Raw genomic sequence first — 15,743 nt, forward strand, 5'->3', positions numbered from 1 at the left:
GCACAGGGTACAGACCCGGGCACAGGGTACAGTCCCAGGCACAGGGTACAGCCATGGGCACATGGTACAGTCCCGGGCACAGGGTGCTGTTCTGCGAGGAAACGGTAGCTCCTGCATTCAGCAACATGATGATGGTTACAAAATCTGCGAAATCTTGCAAAGCCGCTGGCAGGACAGGCGTACCAACGTCAGCCTCCTCTCCCAGGGCAATATCCCCACATAGTCCGGATTCCGACACAGGACTCCCGATGATTAGGAGGCCAGAGGAAACGCTGCGAGGACACCCTGAAAGCCTCCATAAATAAATGCAACATCTCCATCGACACGTGGGAATCGCTGCCTCGGAACGCACAAACTGGAAGAGAAGCATCCACAAAGGTGCCAATCACCTCGAGCATCACCGGGTGAAGTACGCGGAGGCCAAGTGTAAACAGCGGATAGAGAGCGCAGAACCCAGAGCGTCCCACCCTCCCTATCAAACACCAGCTGCCAAACCTGCAGCAGAGTCTGCGGGTCCAGGATTGGACTATTCAGCCTCCGCAGAACCCATCTCCTCGGAGTGGAAGCAACTCACCCTCGATACTGAGGGGCTGTCCAAGGAGAACGATGGTTACAGAGAGTAACACAGGAAGACACATGGGCGAAGTTTTAACCCTTCCACTCGCACGGAATTAAAATGTAGCCTGTCGAATGGACAGAGCACAAGGAGGCCATTCAGCCCGGCTGCTCTCTGCTGGTCTTAATGCTCCACTTGAGCCTCCCCCTCACCTCTCTTGGAAATGTAAAATGTCACAGCTCAAAAGGAGGCCATTCAGCCCATCATGTTTATGTGAACTCTCGGGAAGTATGAACCCACTTGTTTGCCCTTTAAGGTTTGCTTTTTTAATCCCATTCCTGTTTAAAAGTTATGTTGAATTCTGCTTCTCCCATTGATTCCGGCCTGTATTCCACATCCAACAATGCCGCAAACCAAATTCCTGATATCTTACGGCAGCACAGTGGTTAGCACAGTTGCTTCACAGCTCCAGGGTCCCAGGTTCGATTCCCGGCTTGGGTCACTGTCTGTGCGGAGTCTGCACATTCTCCCCGTGTCTGTGTGGGTTTCCTCCGGGTGCTCCGGTTTCCTCCCACAGTCCAAAGATGTGCAGATTAGGTGGATTGGCCATGCTAAATTACCCTTAGTGGCCAAAAAGGTTGGATGGGGTGACTGGGTTACGGCGATAGGGTGGAAGCGTGGGCTTGGGTGGGTGCTCTTTCCAAGGGCCAGTGCAGACTCGATGGGCCGAATGGCCTCCTTTTGCACTGTAAATTCTATGATTCTTTTGCTAATTATCTGACAGTTGCTTTTTAGTCTTTAACATAACTGTGTGTGAATCTACACCACACAGACAAGAAGGCAGCTCACCACCACCTTCTCAAGGACAATCAGGGGTGGGTATTAAATGTTGGCCTTGTCAGAGAAGGCAATATCTCCTGAAATAAATTTAAAAAGCAAGTTACTGACTGACGAATGGAAATTGGTTTTCCTGAGCTATTTTATCAAAATCCCTCGTCATTTTGAACACCTCAACCATATCTACTTAAAGTTTCTCTATTGGAATTAAGAGTCTGATTTTCTGCCATCTCTCTGAATAACGAAATCTTTTCATCGCTGGTATAATCTTAGTGAATCTCTCATACAAGCACCCCATGGAGCCCAGTGTTCTGAGGGACAGGAACTACAGACATTTAGACAGGCAAGGGTTAATTTGGGAAAGTCAACATGGCTTTGTAAGGGGAAAGTCACGTCTCACGAATTTGATTGAGTTTTTTGAAGGGGTAACCAAGTAGGTAGATGAGGGCAGTGCAGTCGACGTTGTCTACATAGACTTTAGCAAGGCCTTTGACAAGGTACCGCATGGTAGGTTGTTGCAAAAAGTTAAATCTCACGGAATCCAGGGTGAGGTAGCCAATTGGATACAAAATTGTTTGGCGACCGAAGCCAAAGGGTGGTTGGTGCGGGTTGTTTTTCAAACTGGAAGCCTGTGACCAGCGGTGTGCCTCAGGGATCGGTGCTGGGTCCACTGTTATTTGTTATACAGATAAATGATTTGGATGAGAATGTAGGAGGCATGGTTAGTAAGTTTGCAGATGACACCAAGCTTGGTGGCACAGTGAATAGTGAAGAAGGTTATATAAGATTGCAACAGGATCTTGACCAATTGGGCCAATGGGCCGATGAATGGCAGATGGAGTTTAATTTGGATAACTGTGAGGTGATGCATTTTGGTAGATCGAATCAGGGCAGGAATTACTCAGTTAATGGTAGGGAATTGGGGAGAGTTACAGAACAAAGAGATCTTTAAGGGTAGCACGGTAGCATTGTGGATAGCACAATCGCTTCACAGCTCCAAGTTCCCAGGTTCAATTCTGGCTTGGGTCACTGTCTGTGCGGAGTCTGCACATCCTCCCCGTGTCTGCGTGGGTTTCCTCCGGGTGCTCCGGTTTCCTCCCACAGTCCAAAGATGTGCAGGTTAGGTGGATTGGCCATGATAAATTGCCCTTAGTGTCCCTTAGTGTTGGGTGGGGTTACTGGGTTATGGGGATAGGGTGGAGGTGTTAACCTTGGGTAGGGTGCTCTTTCCAGGAGCCGGTGCAGACTCGATGGGCTGAATGGCCTCCTTCTGCACTGTAAATTCTATGATCTATGATCTAGGAATAGAGGTTCATAGCTCTTTGAAGGTGGAGTCGCAGGTGGACAGGGTGGTAAAGAAGGCATTCAGCGTGCTAGGTTTTATTGGTCAGAATATTGAATACAGGAGTTGGGACGTCTTGTTGAAGTTGTACAAGACATTGATAAGACCACACATGGAATACTGTGTTCAGTTCTGGCCACCCTATTATAGGAAGGATATTGTTAAACTAGAAAGAGTGCAGAAGAGATTTACGAGGATGCTACCGGGACTTGATGGTCTGGGTTATAAGGAGAGGCTGGATAGGCTGGGACTTTTTTCCCTGGAGCGTAGGAGGCTTGGGGATGATATAGAGGTCTATAAAATAATGAGGAGCATCGATAAGGTAGATAGTCAACATCTTTTCCCAATGGTAGAGGAGTCTAGAACTAGAGGGCAGAGGTTTAAGGTGAGAGGGGAGAGATACAAAAGAGACCAGAGGGGAAATTTCTTAACACAGAGGGTGGTGAGCATCTGGAACGAGCTGCCAGAGGCAGTGGGAGAGGCGGGTATGATTTTTTTCCTTTAAAAAGTAGTTAGACAGTTACATGGGCAGGGTGGGTATAGAGGGATATGGACCAAATGCAGGCAAGTGGGACTAGCTTAGTGATAGAAACTGGGCAGCATGGACAAACTGGGCCGAATGGCCTGTTTCATAGAACATAGAACGATACAGCGCAGTACAGGCCCTTCGGCCCTCGATGTTGCACCGACATGGAAAAAATCTAAAGGGCATCTAACCTACACTATGCCCTTATCATCCATATGCTTATCCAATAAATTTTTTAATGCCCTCAATGTTGGCGTGTTCACTACTGTTGCAGGTAGGGCATTCCACGGCCTCACCACTCTTTGCGTAAAAAACCCACCTCTGACCTCTGTCCTATATCTATTACCCCTCAATTTAAGGCTATGTCCCCTCGTGCTAGCCACCTCCATCCGCGGGAGAAGGCTCTCGCTGTCCACCCTATCTAACCCTCTGATCATTTTGTATGCCTCTATTAAGTCACCTCTTAACCTTCTTCTCTCTAACGAAAACAACCTCAAGTCCATCAGCCTTTCCTCATAAGATTTTCCCTCCATACCAGGCAACATCCTGGTAAATCTCCTCTGCACCCGTTCCAAAGCTTCCACGTCCTTCCTATAATGAGGCGACCAGAACTGTACGCAATACTACAAATGCGGCCGTACTAGAGTTTTGTACAACTGCAACATGACCTCATGGCTCCGGAACTCAATCCCTCTACCAATAAAGGCCAACACACCATAGGCCTTCTTCACAACCCTATCAACCTGGGTGGCAACTTTCAGGGATCTATGTACATGGACACCGAGATCCCTCTGCTCATCCACACTGCTAAGAATTTTACCATTAGCCAAATATTCCGCATTTCTGTTATTCTTTCCAAAGTGAATCACCTCACACTTCTCCACATTAAACTCCATTTGCCATCTCTCAGCCCAGCTCTGCAGCTTATCTATGTCCCTCTGTAACCTGCAACATTCTTCCGCACTGTCTACAACTCCACCGACTTTAGTGTCGTCTGCAAATTTACTCACCCATCCTTCTGCGCCCTCCTCTAGGTCATTTATAAAAATGACAAACAGCAACGGCCCCAGAACAGATCCTTGTGGTACGCCACTCGTAACTGAACTCCATTCTGAACATTTCCCATCAACTACCACTCTCTTTCAACTAGCCAATTTCTGATCCACATCTCTAAATCACCCTCAATCCCCAGCCTCCGTATTTTCTGCAATAGCCAACCGTGGGGAACCTTATCAAACGCTTTACTGAAATCCATATACACCACATCAACTGCTCTACCCTCGTCTACCTGTTCAGTCACCTTCTCAAAGAACTCAATAAGGTTTGTGAGGCATGACCTACCCTTCACAAAACCATGCTGACTGTCCCTAATCATATTATTCCTATCTAGATGATTATAAATCGTATCTTTTATAATCCTCTCCAAGACTTTACCCACCACAGACGTTAGGCTCACCGGCCTATAGTTACCGGGGTTATCTCTACTCCCCTTCTTGAACAAAGGGACCACATTTGCTATCCTCCAGTCCTCTGGCACTATTCCTGTAGCCAATGATGACATAAAAATCAAAGCCAAAGGCTCAGCAATCTCTTCCCTGGCTTCCCAGAGAATCCTAGGATAAATCCCATCCGGCCCCGGGGACTTATCTATTTTCACCTTGTCCAGAATTGCTAACACTTCTTCCCTACGCACCTCAATGCCATCTATTCTAATAGCCTGGGTCTCAGCATTCTCCTCCACAATATTATCTTTTTCTTGAGTGAATACTGACGAAAAATATTCATTTAGTATCTCGCTTATCTCCTCAGCCTCCACACACAACTTCCCACCACTGTCCTTGACTGGCCCTACTCTTACCCTAGTCATTCTTTTATTCCTGACATACCTATAGAAAGCTTTTGGGTTTTCCTTGATCCTACCTGCCAAAGACTTCTCATGTCCCCTCCTTGCTCGTCTCAGCTCTCTCTTTAGATCCTTCCTCGCTTCCTTGTAACTATCAAGCGCCCCAACTGAAACTTCAGGCCTCATCTTCACATAGGCCTCCTTCTTCCTCTTAACAAGAGATTCCACTTCTTTGGTAAACCACGGTTCCCTCGCTCGACCCCTTCCTCCCTGCCTGACTGGTACGTACTTATCAAGAACATGCAATAGCTGTTCCTTGAACAAGCTCCACATATCCAGTGTGCCCAACCCTTGCAGCCTACTTCTCCAACCAACACATCCTAAGTCATGTCTAATGGCATCATAATTGCCCTTCCCCCAGCTATAACTCTTGCCCTGCGGGGTATACTTATCCCTTTCCATCACTAACGTAAAGGTCACCGAATTGTGGTCACTGTTTCCAAAGTGCTCACCTACCTCCAGATCTAACACCTGGCCTGGTTCATTACCCAAAACCAAATCCAATGTGGCCTCGCCTCTTGTTGGCCTGTCAACATATTGTGTCAGGAAACCCTCCTGCACACATTGTACAAAGAATGACCCATCTAATGTACTCGAACTATATCTTTTCCAGTCAATATTTGGAAAGTTAAAGTCTCCCATAACAACTACCCTGTTACTTTCGCTCTTTTCCAGAATCATCTTCGCCATCCTTTCCTCTACATCCCTAGAACTAGTAGGTGGCCTATAGAAAACTCCCAACAGGGTGACCTCTCCTTTCCTGTTTCTAACCTCAGCCCATACTACCTCAGAAGAAGAGTCCCCATCTAGCATCCTTTCCGCCACCGTAATACTGTCCTTGACTAGCAGCGCCACACCTCCCCCTCTTTTGCCCCCTTCTCTGAGCTTACTAAAACACCTAAACCCCGGAACCTGCAACAACCATTCCTGTCCCTGCTCTATCCATGTCTCTGAAATGGCCACAACATCGAAGTCCCAGGTACCAACCCATGCTGCCAGTTCCCCTACCTTATTTCGTATACTCCTGGCATTGAAGTAGACACACTTCAAACCACCTACCTGAACACTGGCACCCTCCTGCGAAGTCAAATCTGTGCTCCTGACCTCTATACTCTCAATCTCCCGTACCCCAAAACTACAATCCAGGTTCCCATGCCCCTGCTGAATTAGTTTAAACCCCCCCAAAGAGCACTAACAAATCTCCCCCCCAGGATATTGGTGCCCCTCAGGTTCAGATGTAGACCATCCTGTCTTTAGAGGTCCCACCTTCCCCAGAAAGAGCCCCAGTTATCCAGAAATCTGAATCCCTCCCGCCTGCACCATCCCTGTAGCCACGTGTTTAATTGCTCTCTCTCCCTATTCCTCATCTCACTATCACGTGGCACGGGCAACAACCCAGAGATAACAACTCTGTTTGTTCTCGCTCTGAGCTTCCATCCTAGCTCCCTAAAGGCCTGCCTGACATCCTTGTCCCCTTTCCTACCTATGTCGTTAGTGCCAATGTGGACTACGACTTGGGGCTGCTCCCCCTCCCCCTTAAGGGCCTGGAAAACACGATCCGAGACATCACGTACCCTTGCACCTGGGAGGCAACATACCAAACGTGAGTCTCTCTCGCTCCCACAAAATCTCCTATCTGTGCCCCTGACTATTGAGTCCCCAATTACTAATGTTCGACTCCTTTCCCCCCTTCCCTTCTGAGCAACAGGGACAGACTCCGTGCCAGAGGCCCGTACCCCATGGCTTACCCCTGGTAAGTCCCCCCCCCCACAAGTATCCAAAACGGTATACTTGTTACTCAGGGGAACGACCGCAGGGGGTCCCTGCACTGACTGCTTCTTCCCAGTCCCTCTTACAGTTACCCATCTATCTCCAGTCTTTGGTGTAACTACTTCCCTGAAGCTCCTATCTATGACCCCCTCTGCCTCCCGAATGATCCGAAGTTCATCCAGCTCAAGCTCCATGCTGGAAACATCTCTGACTCCATGACTCTAAACCCACAACTTACCCCAACTTATACATCTTTCATACACATTTTTATTAACTTGGCCTTGCATTTGTAAAGATTTATGTACTTCAACTCTTAAGCCTGTCCGGTCTTGTAGAATTTTTAACCTTTCTAATACTACCTCCAAAGCTATATCACCTCTTGTTTCTCTACGTTAAATTCCATCTGCCGTCAGCCCCAGTCTATTATTTAGCCTGCATAATGCTGAAGTATTTACGCCCCCCCCCCCCTTCACATTTAATCACGCACTCTCTTTTTTTGTGTCATCGGCAAGTTTTGATTTCAGAAGCCCAATTGTGCATATTGTGGGAAGAGCAATGATCCCAATACTGACCCCCTGGAGGACATCACAACAGTCTGAAAAACAATTGTTAACCATAATTAAGAAATCTTTTATCTGTGCAGCCACAGTTCTTTCAATAAACTGTGTCTTTTGTTTCATTTTATTAACAAGCCTGCCATGTGGCACTTCATCGAAAGTCTTTTGAGAATCCATATACAGAACATCCACTGCAATACACCCTTCTACCTAAAGTCGATAAAGACTGTGTTTGCATTCCCGGGGCGGAATTCTCCTATCATGCTGGGGGTGGGAACGGGATGAGTTTCCCACTGTGGAGGCTGGCAGAAAACCACCCCAATATTTTCCCTGTTTGGGGAATTTAGAACCGGGGACACAGTCTCAGGATATGGGGTAGATCATTTAGGACTGATATGAGGAAAGATTTCTTCCCTCAAAGGCTTGTAAACCAGTGTAATTCTCTACCACAGAAAGCTGTGGAGGCCACATCACTGAATGCATCCAAGAAAGAGATAGGTAATATTTTAGATTTACAGGTATCAAGGGATATGGGAAGACATCAGGGGGTTGGTTTAGCACAGTGGGCTGAATAGCTGGCTTGCAATGCAGAACAAGGCAGCAGCGCGGGTTTAATTCCCATTCTGGCCTCCCCGAACAGGCGCAGGAATGTGGCAACTAGGGGCTTTTCACAGTCACTTCATTGAAGCCTACTCGTGACAATAAGTGATTGTTATTATTATTATGGCATTGAGATCGAGGGTCAACCATGATCAGACTGAATGGCAGAGTAGGCTCAAAGGGCCGAATGGCCTGCTTCTGCTCCGAGGGTGGGATTCACTGGCCACGCCCACCCAGCAACTGGAAATTCCCACCTGATGTCAATGGACCGTTACGTGGTCCGCAATCCATCCGTGCCGACCTTGCAGTGGGCAGGGCGGACGAATCCAGCCCCTGCCTGAAAAGGAATCCTATTCCCCAATCTTGAATCTCTCCTGTTCGACTCCATCTTCCTGGCCCATCTTTCTATTCTTCACTTTGTAAAGCGTCCAGGGAATTTTGTTTGTCACGGGAGTTGTTGTTCTTTGACAGCCACGCCCCCAGTGTGTCTGCGACCTCTCCTCGCAAACCCACCACCACTTATCGCCTGGATGGGAAATAGCGGCAGGAACTTGGAATCAGCGATGCTTCCAAAGTTCCCCTCCAGGCCACGCACCATCCGGAATTGGGACTTTCCCTTCCTCTGGGTCAAAATCCTGGAACTCCCTCCCTGCCAGCACTAGAGGGTTTACCAACACCACATGGGCTACAAGAACACAATCCACCCTCATTTTCTCTAAGGCCTTGCTAACGGTAACTGTATCCCAAGAGTGAGCAATGAAGGATAAACATCTGAAACTTTAATTTTCCTTCAGTGTGTCTTCCTGGTGACAGGGGGGAGGTGGGAAGAGGGAGATTCAACTAGGTCAACGAGTTGAACGCCCCATTGATGGAGCATCAATGGCCAGAAAGAATGTTAAGAGGGGTGCACTGTGGGACAGTGGGTTAGCCCTGTTGCCTCACGGCGCCGAGGTCCCAGGTTCGGTCCCGGCTCTGGGTCACTGTCCGTGTGGAGTTTGCACATTCTCCCCGTGTTTGCATGGGTCTCACCCCCACAACCCAAAGATGTGCAGGGTAGGTGAATTGGCCACGCTAAATTGCCCCTTAATTGGAAAAAATGAATTGGGTACTCTAAATTTATTTTTTAAAATAGAAAGAATGTTAAGACTGCTGCTGAGTTTCTTTAAGACAGAGATAGATAGGTTCTTGGTCAACAAGGGGATCAGGGGTTATGGGGAAAAGGCAGGAGAATGGGGATGTGAAAAATATCAGCCATGATTGAATGGCGGAGCAGACTCGATGGGTCGAATGGCCTAATTCTGCTCCTATGTCTTATGGTCTTATGGACATCCAGGGAAGTTCCCACTGCCACATTTACATGCCACTGGAGTATTGTGTTCCTGTCAGCTCCTGATATAAATGCAGCAAAAGTGATTCATGTAGGCAGCTTCACTGTTTATTGTCACTTCAACCCTCGGGTTAGTAATTCCCATCTGTGCTTTCTCAGTCAGATCTGATACTTTCAAAGAACACATGGTATTACCTCCATGTGGCACAGAGATTGAAGTAATGGTAAATAAAGATAAGTGCGTAAGCATGTCAACAGTCTGGTGCTGTCAACGTGAATGAACCAGCTGGAGAACAAGCCCCTTGCCAGGACCAAATGGCCCATCAAACTCCATCTAAACAGTCTAGCATTTTAATCTTTAATTTATGATCTGTGTAAACATTTGTCTCGATGTATCCTTCTCGATGGACGAGTACCTCTTTTGAAGAATAATCAGTTTTCTGGAAAAATAGCCAAAAGGTCTTTCTATACCTTCATCATCTTCTTGTAACAGTACAGCACCAACGTCCACATGACTCACATCAATGGCCACCTTGAAATCATAAAATCATAGAATTTACAGTGCAGAAGGAGGCTATTCGGCCCATTGAGTCTGCACCGGCCCTTGGACAGAGCATCCCACTTAAGCCCACACCTCCAACCTATCCCTGTAACCCAGTAACCCCACCTAATTGCATGCCATAATTCGGTGTGGCCAAAACTGGTGCAGTGGTTAACACAGTTTTCAGATTGTCAAATGCCTCCTGACCATCTGATGTCCTATGAATTTTTTTTTTAAAGTTCAGTCAGCGGAGCAAATACACTGCTGAAGTTTGGCAAGAATTTTCTGTAGAAACTACCCATGCCCAGAAATCTGAAATGAAATGAAAATGAAAATCGCTTATTGTCACGAGTAAGCTTCAATGAAGTTACTGTGAAAAGCCCCTAGTCGCCACATTCCGGCGCCTGTTCGGGGAGGCTGGTACGGGAATTGAACTGTGCTGCTGGCCTGCCTGGGTCTGCTTTAAAAGCCAGCAATTTAGCCCAGTGTGCTAAACCAGCCCCTAAGAAATCTCAGACTTCTTTTCTCAGTGATGATATTGGCAACTCCCCGATAGTTTTAGTTTTCACATTCCGTGGGGCCATCTGACCATATCCAACAGTATGGCCTACGAATGTAACTTAAGCTCTCACAAACTTACTTTTAGTCAAGCTTACCACCAAACCAGTCTCCTGTAGTTGATCAAACAATTCCTTTCAATGTTCAACATGTTCCTTCCACATTTGACTGAACTCCAGCATATCGTCTATGTACACTTTAGTCCAGAAATGACCATGGTGGTTAGTCTTTAGAATGTTGCTGGAGCATTCTTCATTCCAAACGGCATGCTTCAAACTGATACAGACCATGTGGTGTTGCAAAAGCCAAACTTTCCTTCGCCCTTTCTGATAAAGGTACTTGCCAATATCCTTTTAGGAAATCAATTTTGGTAATAAAATTTTCTTGTCTCACTTTTTCAATATGGTCTTCCAAACAAGGAATAGGAAATTAATCTGACTTTGTAACTACATTGGCTTTCTTATAGCCCGTACACAATCGTTGCTTTCCATCTGGTTTTGGTACCATCACAATAGGAGAGCTCCAATCGCTGGAACTCACTTTAATGATATTCTTAAATTCGCTTCTAATCTCCTTTTGTACCTGTGCCATCTTCAGTGGATTGAACCTATGGATGTTGCTTAATTGGAATAGAATTTCCTACATCTACATCAGGTATAATCACCTTTGTGCTTCCTAGTTTGTTCCCACATATAGCACTATGTGACTGTAATTTTTAAATTTTTTTAAAATTTAGAGTACCCAATTATTTTTTCCAATTCAGGGGCAATTTAGCGTGGCCAATCCACCTACCCTACACATCTTTGGGTTGTGGGGCTGAGACCCACGCAGACACAGGGAGAATGTGCAAACTCCACACAGACAGTGACTCAGAGTCGGGATTCGAACCTGGGTCCTCAGCGCCATAGGCAGCAATGCTAACCACTCTGCCACCATGCTGGCCTTATGTGACTGTAATAACCCTTTCAGGTCACTCTGATTTTCCTCCGGAAGGTAACTAAGAACATTTATCCAAACTCCTTATTACATCCTCATTGTCCAATCCAATTTAAAGAATGTCAATTTCAGAATAATCTGGATTTATCTCCTCTGTCTGAGTTATAAGTATGAACACATCCTTCTTCTTTTCTTCCTTATCAAAATGCTTCTTGAGCATTTAACATACACATTCTGTGAGTTTTTCTTCTATCTGGCATATTTATCAAATAATTCATCTCACTCTATTTCCCTTCAATTTGATAAGGCCCATTTAATCTTTGCTTTAATTGGTTCACTTAGCACTGGTGATAAAATAAATAATTTCTCCCCACTAAGAAAACTATGAGTTTTTGATTTCTTATCTGCCTACTTTTTCATCACATTCTGTGACAATTTAAAAAGCTTTCTAGCCAACTCACCAGCCCTATTTATTCCCTCCCTAAAGTTTGGCACATAGTCCAACAAGGTAGTCTCAGAACGCTGATTCACCACTTTCTCCTTAATCAATTTAAGTGGTCTCCTTACCTCATGATCAAAAATCAATTTGAACAGACTGAATTTAGTTGATTCATTAGTTGCATCCCTAATTGCAAACAGTACAACTTTATTCCAATCCTCTGGATAATCTTGACTAAATGCCCTCAACACGATCTTTAACGTTTGATGCCACCTTGCCAGTGCTCCCTGTGATTCTGGATGATACAAATTTAAATTGCTTTACTCATAGGTTATCCATATCTTTCCTGAATAACTTCAACATGAAATTAGATTCCTGATCTGATTGGATTTGTTTTGGTAATCCGTATCTGATTAAAAAATAATTAACTCCTCTTCAACCCACTTAGCTGTAATATTCCATAATGGAATAGCCTTTAGTAGACCCATTCATTATGGTCAACAGATACTAATGCCAACTTTTCATCTTCGGAAAGGGTCCCATGCAATCAATTAAGATCCTAAATGCCGGAATGAGTATTAAGGGTTCTGGTTTGATTACCACTTGAGGTTTTCCTATTACCTGACATGCGTGACATGTACAGCAGAATTCAATTGCATCCTTATGCAGTCAAGGCCAATAAATTGTTTATGAATTTTTGCTTGAATTTTGCTTACTCCTAAATTATTCCCTACAGGAACCTCATGCACTACCTGCAAAACCTCCTTTCTATAACCAGTAGTCCAACTTCTGCCCATTTCCCATCTGCCTGAATATGTAACAGTCTTCACTCCCTCATTAATACATTATTTCTAATGTAATTACACTGCGGTATAGAATTGGATTCTATTCTGTATATACTTTCTGATACAACTGCGTTATCTCTGAATTCTTCTGTTGTAATTATACCAATTTTCCTGAACTAAAGATATCCGCTTAATCCTCCACCTGCTCTTGTTCTTCATCAACCATCTGGTCAAAGATTGTTTCTGATAACTGAACCCCAGCCTCACTATATTTACTCCTTGATTTCTCCTCCTTCTTCCTGAACCTGTCGTTTTGTGATCTTGTTACTACACAATCTGAAAACATCCCAGGATATGCTTTTTGAACACCTCAACTGTTTGACTTTCCACTACTTTTCAATCACAGTAGGCATCACTCCCCCCCGTGATCCAGCTATATCATTACCCAGCATAAACTGTATCCTTGAAAAAGGTTATTTTCTCTATTACTCCCACCACCACGTCAGTACTTTCCAATGGACTCTCTAACCTTACATAATGGAATACTACTCAATTCACCAGTAATCCCACATATTATGACTTTTTCTGGCAATACTCTTGCTGAACTACATATCTCCTTATCTCTCACCATTAAAGATTGACGTGTTCTTGTATCCCATAAGATCTTAACCTCCTTGCCTATTCCATCTTGTACACATGGGCAAACCTTACCCTTACAAATAAAATCTTAGCAACGGCTTGGCACCTTCTTATCAACCAACCTCTGAACTGGCTGTACAATCTTTTGCACCTCTTCCGCTGCAACCATTGGTTTCTTTTTCCACTTTAATAAACTCTACTGGCTTATCCTGCTTTAAAGAATATATCTTCACTGTATTTCTTTTAAGCTACCAACATTGAGACTTTGTGTGTCCAACCTTATTACAATAAAAACATTTAGATTTTCTCTTATCTCTCTTCCACCCTCAGAAGTTTCTTTTTTAACCTGAGGCAAAATCTCTTTATTCTCGCCAACTAGACCTCCTTTGCCTTGACCACCTGTAGATTCCGCATTTTCCCAGCTTCGATCTTTCACAGGCTGAAATTGATGTCGAAAATCAAACCTTGATTTATTAACTAATTCATGATCATCTGCCATTTCTGCTGCCTGTCTAGCAGTTTTAACTATTCTTCCACGTGAGTCCTCACTACTGTGGGAAGTGAATCTTTAAATTCCTCCAAAATAACCATTTCCGTACGAGCTTCATATCCTAAGTCTATTTGTGATATTCGCTGTTTAGCACACTGGGCTAAATCGTTGGCTTTGAAAGCAGGCCAAGGCAGGTCAGCAGCATGGTTCAATTCCCGTAACAGCCTCCCCGAACAGGAGCCGGAATATGACAACTAGGGGCTTTTCACAGTAATGTCATGAAGCCTACTTGTGACAATAAACGATTTTCATTTCATTTCATCCACCTATTAAAATTATTTTGTTTGATTCTTTCAAATTCTATATGAAAAATGAAATGAAATGAAAATCGCTTATTGTCACGAGTAGGCTTCAATGAAGTTACTGTGAAAAGCCCCTAGTCACCACATTCCGGCGCCTGTCCGGGGAGGCTGGTACGGGAATATACATCTGACCTGCTTCCTTCCTTAGATTAGTAAACTGCTGTCTGTAAACTTTTGGCCCGAGTTCATATGCATTTAAGACGCCTTTTCTCATCTCATCATAATCCCGAGATAACTCCTCTGATAATGACACAAATGCTTTACTAACTCTACCTACTAACTTTGTTTGAACCAACAATACCCATATAAATTTTGGCCACTTCAACTTTTTAGCTACTTTCTCAAATGAGATTTTCAAAAAGGCTTCCACGTCTTTTTAATCCACCCTGAATATACATGTCCCCACTAAGATTTGGAATAGAAAGTGTTACTCCTTCCTCGGAACCTGGCTGCCTTGGCTGTCAACATTTTAAAGTTAATGATCTCTTTTCAGTTCCATTTTCCAAAGTTCAAATTCTCTCTCTTTTTCCTTTGCTTTAGCCATTATTATTCTCCCTCTTACAAGGGCCCCCAAGAGATTGGAGGGATTCAGTTTTATTGGTTGGCTGGTGGCCAATGGATTGGCGAAGGACAATATCCTGCCCGGTCCCTCTCTCTTTCTCCCAGATCGGGTGGACAGTGAGAGCCTTTTTCCTCGGATGGTGATGTCCAGCATGAGGGGACATAGCTTTAAATTGAGGGGAGATAGATTTGGACAGATGTCAGAGGTAGGTTCTTTACTCAGAGAGTAGTAAGGGCGTGGAATGCCCTGCCTGCAACAGTAGTGGACTCGCCAACACTAAGGGCATTTAAATGGTTATTGGATAGGCACATGGATGATAAGGGAATAGTGTAGATGGGCTTTAGAGGGGTTTCACAGGATGACGCAAAATCGTGGGCTGAAGGGCCTGTACTGCGCTGTAATGTTCTAATGTTCTAATGTTATCCAATCTCTCCTCGTAGCTACACTTTTCCAGCCCTGACAACATTCTTGTAAACCTCCTCTGCCCTCTCTCCAGAGCAATAACGTCCTTCCTGTAATGTGGTGGCCAGAACTGCCCACAATACTCCAGTTGTGGCCTCACCAGTGTTTTATACAATTCCAACATTATATCCTTACTTTTATATTCTATACCTCTGCCAATGAAGCATTCCATATGCTTTCTTTTCAACCTTGTCTACTTGAACTGCTGCCTTTAGGGACCTGTGTACCTATAGGTCGAGATCTCTCATTTCATCATCCCTCTTTGTATATTCCCATTTATTGTGTGCTCCCTATAACCGTTTGACCTCCCTAAATGCTGACCTCACGCTTCTCTGTGTTAAGTTCCATCTGCCACCTTATCGCCACTCCACCAACCCATCTATATCATTTTGGAAATTATAGCTATCCTCTACACTGTCCACTATGCTAAAACAAACTTTAATTTAAACACATAATTACCCACATTCACATCAAAGAAATAGCTTTATAATTATCAGTTAAACAGTTCTCATATAAAAGGAAATACTTGAACTTACTAGCTATACCTGCCA

This window comes from Scyliorhinus canicula, chromosome 24, assembly GCF_902713615.1.
Source record: "Scyliorhinus canicula chromosome 24, sScyCan1.1, whole genome shotgun sequence".
Lineage (NCBI taxonomy): Eukaryota > Metazoa > Chordata > Chondrichthyes > Carcharhiniformes > Scyliorhinidae > Scyliorhinus > Scyliorhinus canicula.